Below are 15,171 nucleotides of genomic sequence, written 5' to 3'. Positions count from 1 at the left end.
CTATAGCAGTTTCCTCTTCCTGCACTGCCCTTCACAGCCCGTCACCTCTGATGAAATCTTAGCTTTACTTTAAAGCCCATCTCCAATGTCCTGGCCTTGGTAGGGCCTCTTCCTCTTCTTCTTCCCCTTCCTGTAGCCCTTTAGACAAGGGTCCAGCCGACCCTTGATTCACACTCTGATGTACATATCTCCTCAAGGCCTGCCTTCCTCCAAGGCTGTTTGTCCTGAGACACACTTGAACCTTTTGGTCTCTCCAGGGCCTAATACAGGGCCTGGCACACATGCTTGTTGAATGATGGCGGGAAGAAAACCAACATTTTTTGATCAAAGTCAATGTGTCAGTCTTGGAGCTTGTACTGTTCATAATTTATCCCTCTGAATCCTCACCTGAAGATTATGTGAGACATAGCCAAGAATCATAAAAATTCTCATTCCTTTGACTTGTCTTTTGCACTATATCCTTCGAAATTATCATTTTTTTAAAAACAAGTTATTTACAGGGGGGAGTGGGACAAAAAACCCCACAAAACACAAGTTCTTTACGCTTTGAGAATTGACAGAGAACTTCTTAAAATACACAGAACACAAAATGTATCATCTCAACCATTTTCAAGTGTACAGCTCAGTAGTGTTTAGTATATTCATGTTGTTTGTGCAATAGACAACATTTTCATCTTGCATTACCAAAAATTCTATACCCATTAAACAACTCCCATTTCCCACTCCTCCCAGTCCCTAGAAATAATAATTCCACTTTCTGTCTCTATTAAACTGACTATCTAGGTACCTCATATAAGTGGAATCATATGGTATTTGTCTTTTTGTAACTGGCTTATTTCACTTAGCATAATATTTTCATTAAAGTTTATTCATTTGTAGCATGTATCAGAATTTCTTGTCTTTTTAAGCCTGACTAATATTCCACTCAGCTGTCATTTTTTTGGTTTTGTTTGCCTAATTTTCTACCTTTCTATTGCTTTTCAGTTTCTGATTTTGCTATTAATTCCTAGTTTAAGTACATGGTAATTAGAGAATGTTATCTGTACTCATGCTACTTTTTGAAATGTATTGAGATTTTTGTTTGTTTTTGTGGTCTTAACAAATGTGGTCATTTGTTAATGATCCATGGGCACTTACAAAGAGTATGTTCTAGGTTTTCAAGATAGATGGAGTTTGATGTCTTTTAATTTGATCTACCTTACTAATTTAACAAATCAGTTCCTCTATATCCTTAGTTATTGTATGGTTTATTGATCAGTCATGGGCTAAGAGAGGTAAATTAAAATTTTCTACTATTACTGTCTTTCTGTCCATTTCTCCATATATTTCTTACTGTCTTTGCTTTATGAATTCTGGTGCTATATTATTTTGTGCATAAATATTTATGACAGATCTTTATTGTGGCTCTCAGCTCTTAACATTGTAACATTTTCTCCTGTGTTTTGCTTTCTGATTTTCTGTAAATTCAAGCATGTCTGATATTAATACTATAATGCTTGTTTTCATGTTGTTTAAATGCATTTGTATTGCATTTGTTTTTGCTTTCTATTTTTTTCCTATTCTTTTACTTTCAGTCTTTCTGAGGAATATAATTTTAGATGTATCTCTTGCACATGGCACTAGTTGGGTTTTATTTTGTGACTCCAGGAGCTGTTTCTAAAGAGTGAGATTACCAGGTCAAAGCTAGAGAAAGCTTTTATAGCTCTTGTTTTTTACTGGTTGGACAACTTTATCCTGTTACCAGCCATTTAGAAGCAAACTATCTCCTCACCATTGCCAGATGGCTGTTATACTGCTGCTTTAATTTTTTTTTTTTTTCAATTAGCAATAATCGCGCCTCGGATAAACCTCATTGGCTACGATACTGCCACTGCGCAAAGCTACTGCTTTAATTTTTAATAGGTGAATATGGGACCTCACTGTTCATTTGCTTTTCTTGGCTTTATCAAATTCTATGTTAAGTAAATAAAGGTTGAAGAAAGAAGAGGCCAAAATGAAACATTCCTTTTCAGATATCTCCAGTGAAATTAAGATGGGTGGTGGCATTTCTTATTCCAGATTCACATGACATTGGACCAATCACTTACCACAGATTTCTCAGCTCAGCCCTTGGATCTTCCCAGGGGAAATTGTCTAGGCTCCTTCCTCACAACGCTATACCTCGTTTTCTTTTCTTCTGTAGTGAATAGGCAACATTACATAATAGGAAGATATAGGCTCTGGAGCTAGAGTGAATGTATTTAAATTCCAGATCCATCTTTGCCATTTACTAGCTGTGTGATTTATGGCAATTACTTACCCTCTCTGTGCCTTAGTTTCCCCAAGGTTAATAATGATTTTAGAAGAGTAACACCTATTGGAGTTGTTGAGGGAAATAATTTATGCAAAGGATTCAGAAAGATTATTTCAGGCTCTACCTCTGGGAAATACTCGTTTTCCTCTCCAACTATGAGGTTTTGGTGGAAGCTTTTTCCTTCTTACGTGACCCTGCTTCTTTAGCCACTGCATTTAGTCTTAGGCCAGAGGCAGGCTCCTGACACAAGCAGAGTCAATCAGAGTCCTTTCCTAGGATCTCTGAAATTGAACATGAGAAACGAAGCCTGCAGTATTTCTCTGGTAGGGACTCTCCCAAATGTGAGACCCAGGCTACTGGCAGCCACTTTTCCAGCCTGTGGAGAGAAGTAGACATTAGAGATGGAAAGAGTCTGACATTGTTGGAATCCTTGGTTCTGGCTGTCCTCAAATGCACCTTATGAGCCAGTAAATATCCCATTTTCCCTAAGCTCTCTTGCAACCAAAAGGGAGTTTTAATGCACCTCCTAAGTCAACTTAGGACAATATAGATCGTGAGGTTTCCTATCTGTCCACTTCTCTCTAAAAAAGCCAAGATCTCTTGTAAGCCCCTCCTACACACACACACACACACACACACACACACACACACACAACACACACACAGAACACACACAGTCAGGGCAATTTCCAGCTTCTTGTGGTTCCTTCCCTGCCCATGCTGCCTCTACTTTTCCACACATACCAAAAGACAGCTGCATTGATGCCCAGTCCTAAGGAACTGTACTTGCTAAACAGGATGTTATCCCGGAAAGCTGTGGCCGTCTCTGTACACTCCTTGTCCTTTTTTTCACTGCCCTATTCAGTAACTTCACAAATATATAATGAGCACCTGCCAAGTACCATGTCAGGCCTGGGGCCCCAGAGAGGCAGCAAACAGTTTCTGCTGTCAAGGAACCCGCAGCTTGTGGGGCCATCGGGCTGTCAAAAGACAACTCCAAGAGAGACAGTGGGATGAGTGTTGAACAGATGTTACTACCAAGTGCTGCAGGAGCTCAGAGGAGGCACCGACACTGGTTGCCGGGGACAGCCGTCTGGCGGGCCTACCCGCCTCCAGTTTCTCTCCCCCCGGGCCCCCCCAGCCCACTGCTGCCAGAATGCCTTCCTCAGCACAGCTCAGCTGCTCCACTGCCTCTTCCTCCACAGGCTTCAGCCCACATTCCTTAGCCTGGCAAGATCCTAATCCAGATAGTGCCTCAACCTACTTTCTCAACCACATTGTCCACTCTTCCCCATTCACAGGCCTTCCTCACACGTCTGACCACCCCACTCCCTTCTGTCATACGCCTTCAGCATCTTCCGGTCACTGTGCCTCTCCTCACCGGGTTCCTCCTGTCTGCCATCCCTGCACCAGGTGTAGCAAATGCATTTCATCTCACACGTGCCGGCCCTCATCGTCTGGCTGTATTGCTGTGTAGAGAAGGATTCTGTGGACATACCTGGGCTCAGTGAAAGAGTAAAGGGATTAGGTAGCAAAACCTGCCATAGACACCAAATTGGGTATATGTTGGCTGGGAGGGGACAACACACTTGGGAGGCATTTGCAGACTTTGTTCCAGGTCCAGGTCTAATGACACCCCTGTCCCCTATCGCCATGGAGATTTACTTGCACCTCCAAGTGAAATTAATTAACCTTTCTTTTCTGAACTTTTATAACCTTCTCTCCATGTCTCTGTCAGAGCATAAATTGCCCCTACCTTTTTATGGGTACATCTTTTCTACTTGAGGAGACAGATATACCATCCAAAGGAATATGGTACAAAACATGTTAACTTAATGGGTAGAACCATGTAGAACACCATTGCCATCCAGCAGGAAGGGTGTACAGCTACTGAAGAGCTTCAAGGGGCCTGTCCTGAGTCGCTATGGGCCTCTGCCCAGCGCAGACTTAGAGGATGGTATTATTATGGCTGTGTTCTCACTCCTGAATCCATTTCCTGTGTTGTTACTTCTGTCGGACCAGTGATTTGCTATCTTCTTGTGAGTCTGTGACCACTGAGGTCTGAGCTGCCTGCCTTTTGCGTTCATTCTTTTACTCAGTAAACCATTACTGATGCCTCCTCCATGGCCAATTCTGCGTTCACTGTTAGGGGCACAGGGATGATGTCCTATCTTCAATCCAATCACTGACTTGGGGAAAGTGAGATAGAGGTGGAGGAAAGTCTGAGACCTGAGTAATAGAAGACAAGGAGAAGTGACATGGGCCCTATGAGAAAAGCAGGGTAAGTGCTGAGGGAGAACAGCAGAGGCTTCTGGGGTGGGAGGTGGAGGAGTGGAGGTTATTGGCACACCCACACTCACCATATTGCTTCTCCCTCTATACTCCTCAGCAAATCATAATGTAACCTCATAAGCAGGTTGTCTGACTGCCACGGCTGCAAGCTCTGTCCTCCACAGTCCCAGGACTTATATAGATGGTGTCAGCAAACATTTAAACAGCCTCAGTACATTTTACCACCCAGACCCCACTCCACAAAAGCATGTGAACCTCAAGAGCCCAGCACCAATTATCCTCCAGACCTGGGACCCTCAGGCCACCCACTGCACTCCCTTGAATCTCCTTTGCTGCAGTTCACACCTGGAACCCTGGGTCCAGGTAACCACCCAGGCTCCTGAGCTCCATGGGGCCCTATTTTTCCTGTCCCCAGGTCTGGGCGACCATCGTGGGCATCTATGATATCCCAAAATTACTATAGAGGCTCCAGAACTATTGGCAGATTCGCTAAGGCTGCTCCACTCCTGTGGGTTTCTGGTCCCACCACAGGCACTTCCCCCCTCTGCCCCTCCCCCGCTCCCACCCTCCCTATCCCCGTCCCGCTCCCCACCCCACAAACATGTTTAGGCTGCAGGCCCAGCTGCAGAGCTGTATAGCCCTGTTGGCAGGAGACGGGCTGGCTCCAGAGAGCTGGCTGAGGGGAATGCAGCAGATCACATTTCTTCAGCTCGTGCCAAATATTATTCAGATGTAGCTTTTCAGACAGACACAAATTGCTCATCCAATAAACACAGAAGAGCTAATCCCAGGACATTTATCAGAGTGGGGAAAGACAAGAGAAAGGGACAGTCACAGGAGGCCTTTGAGAGCTGGCCTGGTGTGGCTGGCCTAAGCGGAGGTGGTGAGATCTCTGTGCACTCCTGGGGTTTTCTCCTTAGAGGGCCTGAAACCCAGCACCGTGGCTTTGGGATTTGTTTTCATCGTGACACACAAAGCCTGTGTTGGTACATATACTTCCTGTAGTGAACAGCAAGGAAGAAATCTACATGGGCTAGGGAGCCTTTGTGGGCAGACAGAGCTCACCTCCAGTTGTCAGTGGTCAGCGGATAGCTGGCTGCAGGGACTTCGTAGCTTCTGTCACCGTGCACACACAAATTCTCCTCAAGGCATTCTACATTTGTTTGCAGAGTTCTCAGGAGACATCCCTCCAGGACTGGAATCTCTCACTTCTGGCTGACAGGTGTGAGAGCATGGCTGCTGAGAAAGCAGGTCGAGGCTGACCACATGGCAGGAGGCCAGAGACACAGGGGTCCTCTATCCACACCAGAGGGCTGGCTAAGCCACTGAGGTCTTTTGCCAGCCCTTTTCTTCTAGGCTCTTCTAATGGGCCCCATGAATTTTCCCTTTCAGGGACTCAGCCCAGAAATGAGAGAAAGCAGGCCTTGCTCTGAGGCACAACCTTGGAGCCCAGGGAGAAGAGGGCCAGGTTAAGCCTCTGGAGACAGCCTGGGTCCTCCCATGGCCCTATGCCAGGCTCTGTGCCATGCCACTGGGACTCTGAAGTGTGCCCAGGGGGGAAGACGCCCTGTTGGTAGGAGGAGGCAGTGACTGGATCAGGGTAAGGGCATGAAAATAATTGCCAACCTTTATATGGCCAGGCACTATTCTCACAACAGCACGATAAGGTAGGTATACTATTATTGGATCTACTTTTCGAGTGAGGTACTGAGAGGTTAGGTAACTCATCCAAGGTCACCCAATTAGTGAATAGGAGGCTTCAGAATCTGTGCTCTTAATTTGGCTCTACCATACTTGCCTAGAGGCCAGTGAGAGATGCCTTTGTTTCAGAAATTCCAGTTGTGTGGGAATCCTTAGGAGGGTTTGGAGGTGTGGAGGAACAGTGCTAAGGCAGGCATCCATTGAGGGCCTGGAGGCCCTATAATTAGGACGACTAACTTTCCCAGTTTATTTTCAGAACTGAGAGGGTTTCTGGGACATGGGACTTCCGTTTTAAAACTGGAACAGTCCTGGGCAAACAGGGATAAGTTGATCATCCTATCTCTAACCAAAAGGCTGCCAAGGACTTTAGGACCCACCCGCAGGCCCACCTCCTTCTCACACCTCCCAGGATGGGGACTCACGCAGGGGCAAGTGGCGTGCTGATTAGGAAGATGGGAACAATACCAATCGGCTGGCAGCAGCTCTTCCCAGACTCTTGGGAGAGGCAGACAGTAAAGTTAGGTGGCAATAGAGCAGGGACGCTGTGGCCCCTGAGCTTATTGGGAACAAGGTACCTTCTGGTGTGGCCAATCCTAACACAATCAGGAAGACGGAGGGAATTCTCAGGTGAGGACTGGCAGGCAGGTAGCAGCATGAACCGGGTGGCCTCAAAGGAAGCCAGAGGTAGGGCCCAGCCTATTCTGATGGCAGGAAGGAAGTTTCTTTTCTGGTTTCTAAGACTTCATTCCTGTCAGGAACGGCATCTCTTCTACCCACTCGAAACCTAGACCCACACTGACCTACATTCTTGGGCCCAGCAGCCCTTACCCTTCTCCCTCTCTGACTTTCCCCTACTTGTGTCTATTTGTCAGTCTCTTCCATTGTGAAGATCTGAAACGTAGAGAAGCAACACCTGGAAGATTTCAGTATCAGGAGATTGGGTGTCGAGGCACAGATTCCAAGGGCAGAAATACTGTATGCCTCCAGAGGGACAGAAAAGGGGGTAAGAAGCCCCAGGAACACAGGAAGTGCTCTGTCTTCATTTCCAGGTCTCCATCTCTGTGGTCTGTTCCATTCTCTCAGCTTATTGGCTTCTCTGTATATTGGCAGAAGGTGGAATGTTTATATAATTTCAATTCCAGCCACACCCAAGGACTGACTGACTGTCTTGAATGTCAAATCCAAACTCTCAGGAGAGACCATCTGATTGGGCCAGCTTGGGTCAGATGCTCATCCTTGGTCCAAATAGCTGGGGCTGGTGGGTGGGGTCAAGCAGTACAAAAGTGGCTACAGAGGACCCATCCCAGGGGGGCCAATTTTTTAGAAAAATGAGTCACCGTGAACTGGCTAGACACTGTCATTCTCTGTCACATAGATTTCCTGGAATTGACAGTTCCTGAACTGTGCCTTCTCTTCCCAGAGTTTATAAAATTTCTTTTGTAAATCCCTCAGTGCTCTCACACTGGAATACTGTAAAAATCAATTTGGGTAACTGTGACCTGCTATTTAAAAGCCAGTTCTTAAGCCCCATAACCCATCACCTCTAAAAGACAGCACCCTGTCTTTTCTCCTCTGCATTAGGGGTTAGGGCCTGGTTACTTAAATTGAAATCCACAAGCCACCACCATTGCTAGAACTGCAGATTTCCCCTGTCCCACCTATTCCAGCAGCACCTGCATTTTAACGTCTCCCCAGGTGATTTTACCTTCAGTTTGGTAAGCACTGGACAGGGTTCTCAGATCTCTGACTAGATTGAAAATTCTGAGGGCAAAGACTATTTAACAGTAATGGGGGGACTTAAAGCTCAGGATAGTGGTTGAAGAGGATAAATTAATAATCTGGCATCTGAGCTTTGCTTTGAAATAATCCTGTAGGAGGTGGGGGGAAGTTGGGGATATAGATGAAGCAAATGTGTGGTGATGGAAACATGGGGGTTCCTTATACTATGCTCTATACTTTTGTGCATTTTTGAAGTTTTCCACAATAAAAATGAAAAGAAAGGAATAATGGCGGAAGACATCCTAAGAGATCATCTAGCTGCTCAAAATAAATTTGTTTCCTGGCCAAATGAAACAAATCCAAGGCGCTAAAAGAACTTCCAAGTGAGATTGCTCAATCCCTGACAGAGACTTTTGGAGGACATGTACAGAAGGAAGAAGCTTGAAACACTGGTCATATTTACTATTTAAATGGGCCTAATTAATTTAAAATTTATCTAGTATAAGGAGAGTGAGAACAAATTTTTGAGGTATGCCAGGGGCCTGTTGGAATAACCCAAAGCCATTTCCAGGTTAAGAAAAAAATCTCCTTTTAAAACTTGAACCCTGGGAAGTTTGTCAAAGATACTGGACGAAAAAAGATCATATATCTTTATGAAATAATATTAAATTATTCATTTATCCAAAGTGATGACAAAAGATATCAAAGACAAATATAGGTTACCTACGGTTAGCAAAACTAGTTCTTAGGATTGAGAAGATTGTTTTCTTAAGTAATCAAGGACCTGATTGAGATAATATAAAACACAGAACTATTTTTTAAAAAACTTAGAGTCTTTGTTTTCTAGACAGAAAACTTTTCATAATAACTTAACTGGAGTAGAACAATAAATACAGGAAAAATTTTTTATCCTTTTAAGAATGAAAAAGAACCAAACTCTAAGTCTTTTGATATTTAAATTCAGGGTGACCGGTTAGCTCAGTTGGTTAGAGTGTGGTGCTGATAACACCAAGGTTTCTGGTTCAATCCCTGCTTGGGCCACTGTGAGCTGTGCCCTCCTTAAAAAAAGAAAAGAAAAGAAAAAAGATATTTAAATTAATTTACTTAAATTTATTCCAATCTTATTCAGTTTAACCACATATAAAATTTCCTTTCTAATTATTCCTTTTTCCACACAACTTCTACAACTTTCTTCATCCCTCTTAGTTTGCCACCAGCATTAGGACAAACCACTTTCTTTTAATTCTCTTAAAAATGTACCTCCATATCTTATACCTTCTATTACCAAAAACACAATTTGTTTCCATCTTAATTAGAATTCTTAACCCTTAGAAACCTTAATTTCTAGTGACAACTAAAAAGTAAATAATCAGCATTCTTTAGATTGGCAAATTTATGAATACATTTCACAACATTTAGAAACTTTTGCCTCTTTCATTGGCAGATATATTCACAATTTTTTTTAGAAACATGCATTTTTAATAAAGTATAAGACATACTCATTAATAGATCAAATTTATCTTTCAGTTTCTCTGTACTAAGAAGCCCAAAGTAGGTAAACTTAGATTAGTCTAATAATTAATGTTTTAGAATTTCATGTTATTTGAGATATCAAGATATTCAATCATTTTTATCATTTAACTTAGTAAAACTAAAGTTTCAAGTTACAAAAGAATTTGGGAAACTGTGTTTAAGCATTTACATATATATGTCATATAACATTTAATTACTGAAAAATTTTATCTAAAAACTGTTTTATTTATATCTATTTTTTAGTTCTTAAATCTATGAGATTTTAAAATCAGTTATTACCCAAGCTATTTTCTTGACAAATTTTTTACAGTGATAACTTGAACTTATTTTTGTAAACCCAGGTAAAACAAAAATATATTTAATGTTAATAACTCTTAAAGACATGTCTATTTAAACAAAACTTAAACAAGCTTTATGAATGGTAACCTGTTAAATGACTAGAGTGGTTTTTCTAGGCTCTGAGAAAGCAGCACTCGAAGCAAAGAACTTATCCCAACAGACTGTGGGCATATCTTGTCCTGGGTATAGATGTTGCTAGAAACGGATGGCCAAGGTCACTGTGTAGTACCTAGACCCAGAGTTACAGGCATTTTGTGAGGATTAGGGTAAAGAGGTAAGGAGGAAGCCAACCACTCTTTAGGTCAGGGGAGGAAGTCCAGCTGGGCATTCAGAACAGTGTTGATGGGGGTAGCATCCTGACAGGATTTATTTGTGTTGTGATAGATCAAAATTAGCCACATACTCTTTACCACATCTCTCATGAATAGATTAAGTCTATTTCCCCTCCTCTCGGATCTGGGCTGGCTCTGTGACTTGTTCTGACCAATAGACTCTAGCAAATGTGTCACTGGATAACTTCAAAGCCTTGACCTTAAGAATCTTCCACTCCCTCCTACCTCTGCAATACTCCTTGGAATCCAGCTGCCATGCTGTAAGGGAGCCCAAGTAGCCACGTGGAAAGGCCCACATGGAGGAGAACTGAGACCTTTAGCTAACAATTTTAGCTAAGCTCCTAGCCAGCAACCAGCAACAACTTTCTACCATGTGAGCGAGACCATATTTACCTTCCAGACATTCTATTACCCCGCCAACACTACATGAAACAGAAAAACATCTGGTTCATGCACAGAATTTTAAGAAATAATTTGTTGTTTTAAGAAACTCATTTTGGGATAGTTTTTTGAATACCAGGGGTTGGCAAACTTTTTTGTAAAGATCAGATAGTTGTGGATGAAAAAAAAAGGGGGGGTTTCTATGAAAAGTAAACTCACAGGCTGATCTGATCATAAATTCCTAACTGGGCAGGTCATGGTGGCTAGTCATGCCCCAGGCATATAACTTTTTAGTAAAACATTTATTTTTGCCTTAAGCAAGCCCTGTCCATTGTTTCTGTGAATCTTGGTTCACACTTTTGAAATAAGCTATAACCACCTTTAAGAAGGCACATAATCTTAACTATCCTGTAATTCAATTACCCTCCTTGCTTTTTCCCATCTTCATGTAATCTTCCTTACATTTCCTCCTTAATTACAAATGCATAAAAGAAGCTGCAAAACTGTTATTCTCTGGAGCATTTGAGATCTTGTTCCCTGGCATACGTCATCAGTTTGGCTCTAATAAACTCATAAAAATTCTCTACAGGTTTGGACATTTCTTAAGTCGACACAGTAAATATTTTTAGGTTTTGCAGGCAAGATGGTTTTGGTTGCACTACTCAATTCTGCCATGGTAGCATGAAAACAAACACAGGTAACAAGTAAACCTATGAGTATGGTTAAGTTGTAATAAAATTTTCTTTACAAAAACAGATGGTGGGTTGGATTTGGCCCATGGAACCTATTTGCCAACCCCTGCAATAGGTAACTGAAACAGAAATTGGCACCTAGAAGTGGGGTGCTTTTGTAACAAAAACCTAAACCATATAGCATTGACTTTGGAACCAGAAAGTTTGCAGAGTCCTGAAGAGTAGTAAGGAGATTCCAAATGCAGTAAGGAAATTAGAGGTTATTAGAGACCTAAATTGTATACTGGCAACATGCAGAAACATGGATAGACAAAATGTATCCAATGAACTTGTGGTCTTGCTATGGAGATTTTCAGGCAGTATCTTCAAAGTTCCAAGTGACTCGCTTTAGCTAAATTTAGATGAACTACAGAGAGCCCAGGATAGTCTCTACAGCCAGCGAAAAATTAGTCAAAATAAATTAAAACCTAGGGGGAAAGATTAATTCCAGGATACTCCCGATAAAATATGGCCGAATACCCAATACCTCATGGATGCCCTCTGTAATCTGTTTGGGCTCCTACACCCTGTACTGCGCTGCTACCCTCCCCATCCTTCACCCCACCCCCTCCTCCTCATTTGGTTGGACTTTTACACACTTCTATGTTGTTTGGACTCCTACCTTGCTCATCCCTACCTAGTAGTTTTTGGACTGAATTGTCCAGAAAAAGGAAGAGGAAGAAAGTAACTTTTAGGGTTTTAGGGTTCATAGCTCCCTGAACCTGAGGAACCATACCTAGTCCTGATTCAGATGATGAGATCGATTCTGGACCTGGAGCCTGAGCCTGAAGTCGTAATGGGATGAGCCTTTGGGGGAATCTTTGGAGGAGATTAATGCATTTTACATGTGGGAGGATTATAGATTATTTGTGGCCACAGGGCAAACTACTATAGATTAGAAAAGATGGCTGCAATTCTGTACTCCTTCCATCAAAAGGTGGGGTTTATTTCTACTCCCCTTGAAGCTGGACATCCCTGTAGCTGTGTTAACTAAAATGCCCACACAAGTAATGTTTAAGGCTGGGCCTTAAGCAATCTACATCTTCCTGTTCTTGAAATGCTTTTTCTTGGAACACACCCTGCAGGTTGTGAGGAAACCCAAGCAGCCATGTGAGGGGCCTTTGTGGAGAGGTCCATGTGAAGAACGGCCAAGGCCACCGACCCACAACCCATTCTGACCCAGCCCCCAGCCAGTACCAACTGCCAGTCATGTGACTGAAGCCATTCTGGAACTTCCAACTGTGACAGTGCCCCACCTGACACCATGTGAAGCAGAAAAGCCCAGGCAACCTACACAATTGTCAAAAGAAATTGTTAGTTTTCAGACACTAAGTTTGGGGGTGGTGTGTTATGCAGCGATAGCTAATTGAAGTAACTGTACCATGTGCCAGGCAGTAGTCTATGCTCTTTTGATCTACTAGGGTGAAACGTAAATGTCAACTGACAGGAGCACATGAAGGCACTGTGAAAAGGCAGAGGAAATGCCACTAACAAGTTGAAGGCAGCCTGAGGAAGCAGCAGAGATCTGGGTGATTCTGGACAGACCAGCATGGTATGGGCAAACTACCAAATCTGGATCCCAACTTTTGGCCAGTCAGCATGGCAGGTTCCTCCTCCAACTATCTCTCATGATGAGGTTAATGTTTCACCTGACAAAGGCGAGCAGAAAGAGCTGGAGAAAGTTGCCTTGGGTCTATCTCTCTAACACCAGTTCATGCTGACAGTTGGACACTGTTGTCCTGAAGGCTGCTCACCATCTGGACCTTTCTGAAGCAAGAAATTGACTGATTCTACGTATCTCTGGATGGGGTCTGGGGAGGCTGGTTCTTGACTCAGTGGACTCTGCATGTTCCTGAGGAATAGAGCAGGAGGTTCCTTTTTCTCACTTCCTGGCCACAGAAAGGGTCCTGGGACAGGTCTCTGACCTCTAACCTCCCCTCAATCTTTGTCTCCTGGCCATTATCTAGACATATGGAGGACACATCTCCATTTTTCCCTCCCTTCGTTTTTCAGATGGGGGGCTAATTTGACCCATCCTCACTCATTGGCTAAGCATTTTCCACTAGGCATAGGCTGTTAGGTCAGTTTTATCCTCACCAACTCCCCGGGGAATAACTCTTGACTTTGGTGTTCTAAAATAACTTAGCAACAGTTCTTTCCTTCTTCCCTTCCCACATTATCACTATGACCCAAAATATTCATTTAACAGATATTTTAACAAATATTTATTCAGTGCCATGTATGTGCCAGGTTCAGTTCTAGGAACTGAGGATACAGTAGTAAACAAGAAAGTTCCTCACTCATGGAGCTGATCTTCTAATGAGGGAGACAGACAACAATAAATAAATATCTAATGTTGGGTAGTGTATCTGCTCTGAAAAAAATCAAGCAGCTTAAGCCGATTTGGGTGGGGAGCTATTCCACATAGAGCGGTTTAAGAAGACCTCTTTCCTAGGGTGCCATTTGAGTGATCTGAATGAAATATGGGGGAAGTGTATTTCAGGGTAAGTGAACAGCAAGTACAAAGGCCTTGAGGCAGAAAGAAATAGGGTAAGTTTAAGGAATAGCAAATCAGTTAGTGCGGCTAAAGCAGGTAGAGAGTGACAGATAAGGGTGGGGAAGAGGTAAGAACCAGATCAGATAGGGTTTCTACAGATTTGGATTTTGTTCTGAATGAAATAGCATGGTCTGATGTACAGTGATAAACACTTCTGGATGCTGTTTGGAGAAGAGACTGGGCAGGGGCATGGAGGAGGTAGAAGCAGGGTGACCAGTTAGGAGGCTTCCATATAATGTAGGCCAAGATGATGGAAGCTTGGTCCAGAATGGTTACAGCAGAATTAGTGAGTGATGAATTCTGATGATTTGAAGGTAGCACTGATAAGACTTGCTGAGGGCCTGGAAATGTCATTTGGGAGTAAGAGAAGCACACTGAGCATACCTTTTAGGTTTTGGGCCTGGGGAACTGGATGGACAATGATGCCATTCTCCGAGGTAGGTAAGAGTGGGAGTAGAATGTAGGGAGTAGGTTCTTGAGGGCAGGACGTGTTTAGTTTGAGATGCCAGTACGATAGGCAATTGAATATTAGTCTGGAGGTCTGGGCTGGAGACAGAAATGTTGTAGTCATCAGCATATAGATATAAATCAACCCTAAGGAGTGAGTGTAGGCAGAAAAAAGCATCATGGACCCTGGCCTGGAGCCTACAACAACTGGGGAAGAAGTGGAGAAGCCCACCAAAGAGACAGGAATGGCCAGTGAAGTGAGGAAGATCAGGAAAGCCTGGAGTCCAGGAAGCAAAGTGAAGAAAGTGGATTCTGTATGATCACAACCAAGGATCAGTCAACTCCTGAGCCTGTTTTCTCATCTGAGTAATGGGAGACAGTAACAACCGCCTATTTCACAGCATTGCTGGGATTAAATGAGATAGAACAGGCATGTGTGTGACTGGCATACAATAAACTCTCTCAATCTGTTATCCTTCCCCTGGACCACACTGCAGAGTTAGCTGCCAAAGCCCTCAGCTTCTCCATCCACATAAATGACAGCACCTCCATGAGTCCTTCTCAGGGGTGAATGCCCCGACTCACTCAGGCAGCAGGTGGGGCCTGAGGAGTGGCCGCTGGGTCAAATTTGAACCAAGGGACTTCAGTGCCCTAGTCTCTCATCCACACAGCCTCCAACCCTTACTTGTGAATCAACAAGGAGTACACATGTGGCACATAAAAGTTTTGGAGCCAGAATTCTGCCTGTCTCTTAACAGCTGTGGGATCTTGCGCAAACTTAACCTTCCTGAGTTTTGAACTTTTTATCTGTAAAATGGGGACAATTCCTACTTCCTAGGATTGTGT

The 15,171-nt window shown here is 43.3% G+C and overlaps 1 pseudogene; it reads right to left on the bottom strand.

Annotated features, from left to right (window-relative positions):
- Positions 1-1,733: 1,733 nt before the first annotated feature.
- Positions 1,734-1,882, bottom strand: LOC117032574 (uncharacterized; annotated as a pseudogene).
- Positions 1,883-15,171: the final 13,289 nt, after the last annotated feature.

This window comes from Rhinolophus ferrumequinum, chromosome 12, assembly GCF_004115265.2.
Source record: "Rhinolophus ferrumequinum isolate MPI-CBG mRhiFer1 chromosome 12, mRhiFer1_v1.p, whole genome shotgun sequence".
Lineage (NCBI taxonomy): Eukaryota > Metazoa > Chordata > Mammalia > Chiroptera > Rhinolophidae > Rhinolophus > Rhinolophus ferrumequinum.
This window is presented reverse-complemented; position numbering and strand designations above follow the sequence as displayed.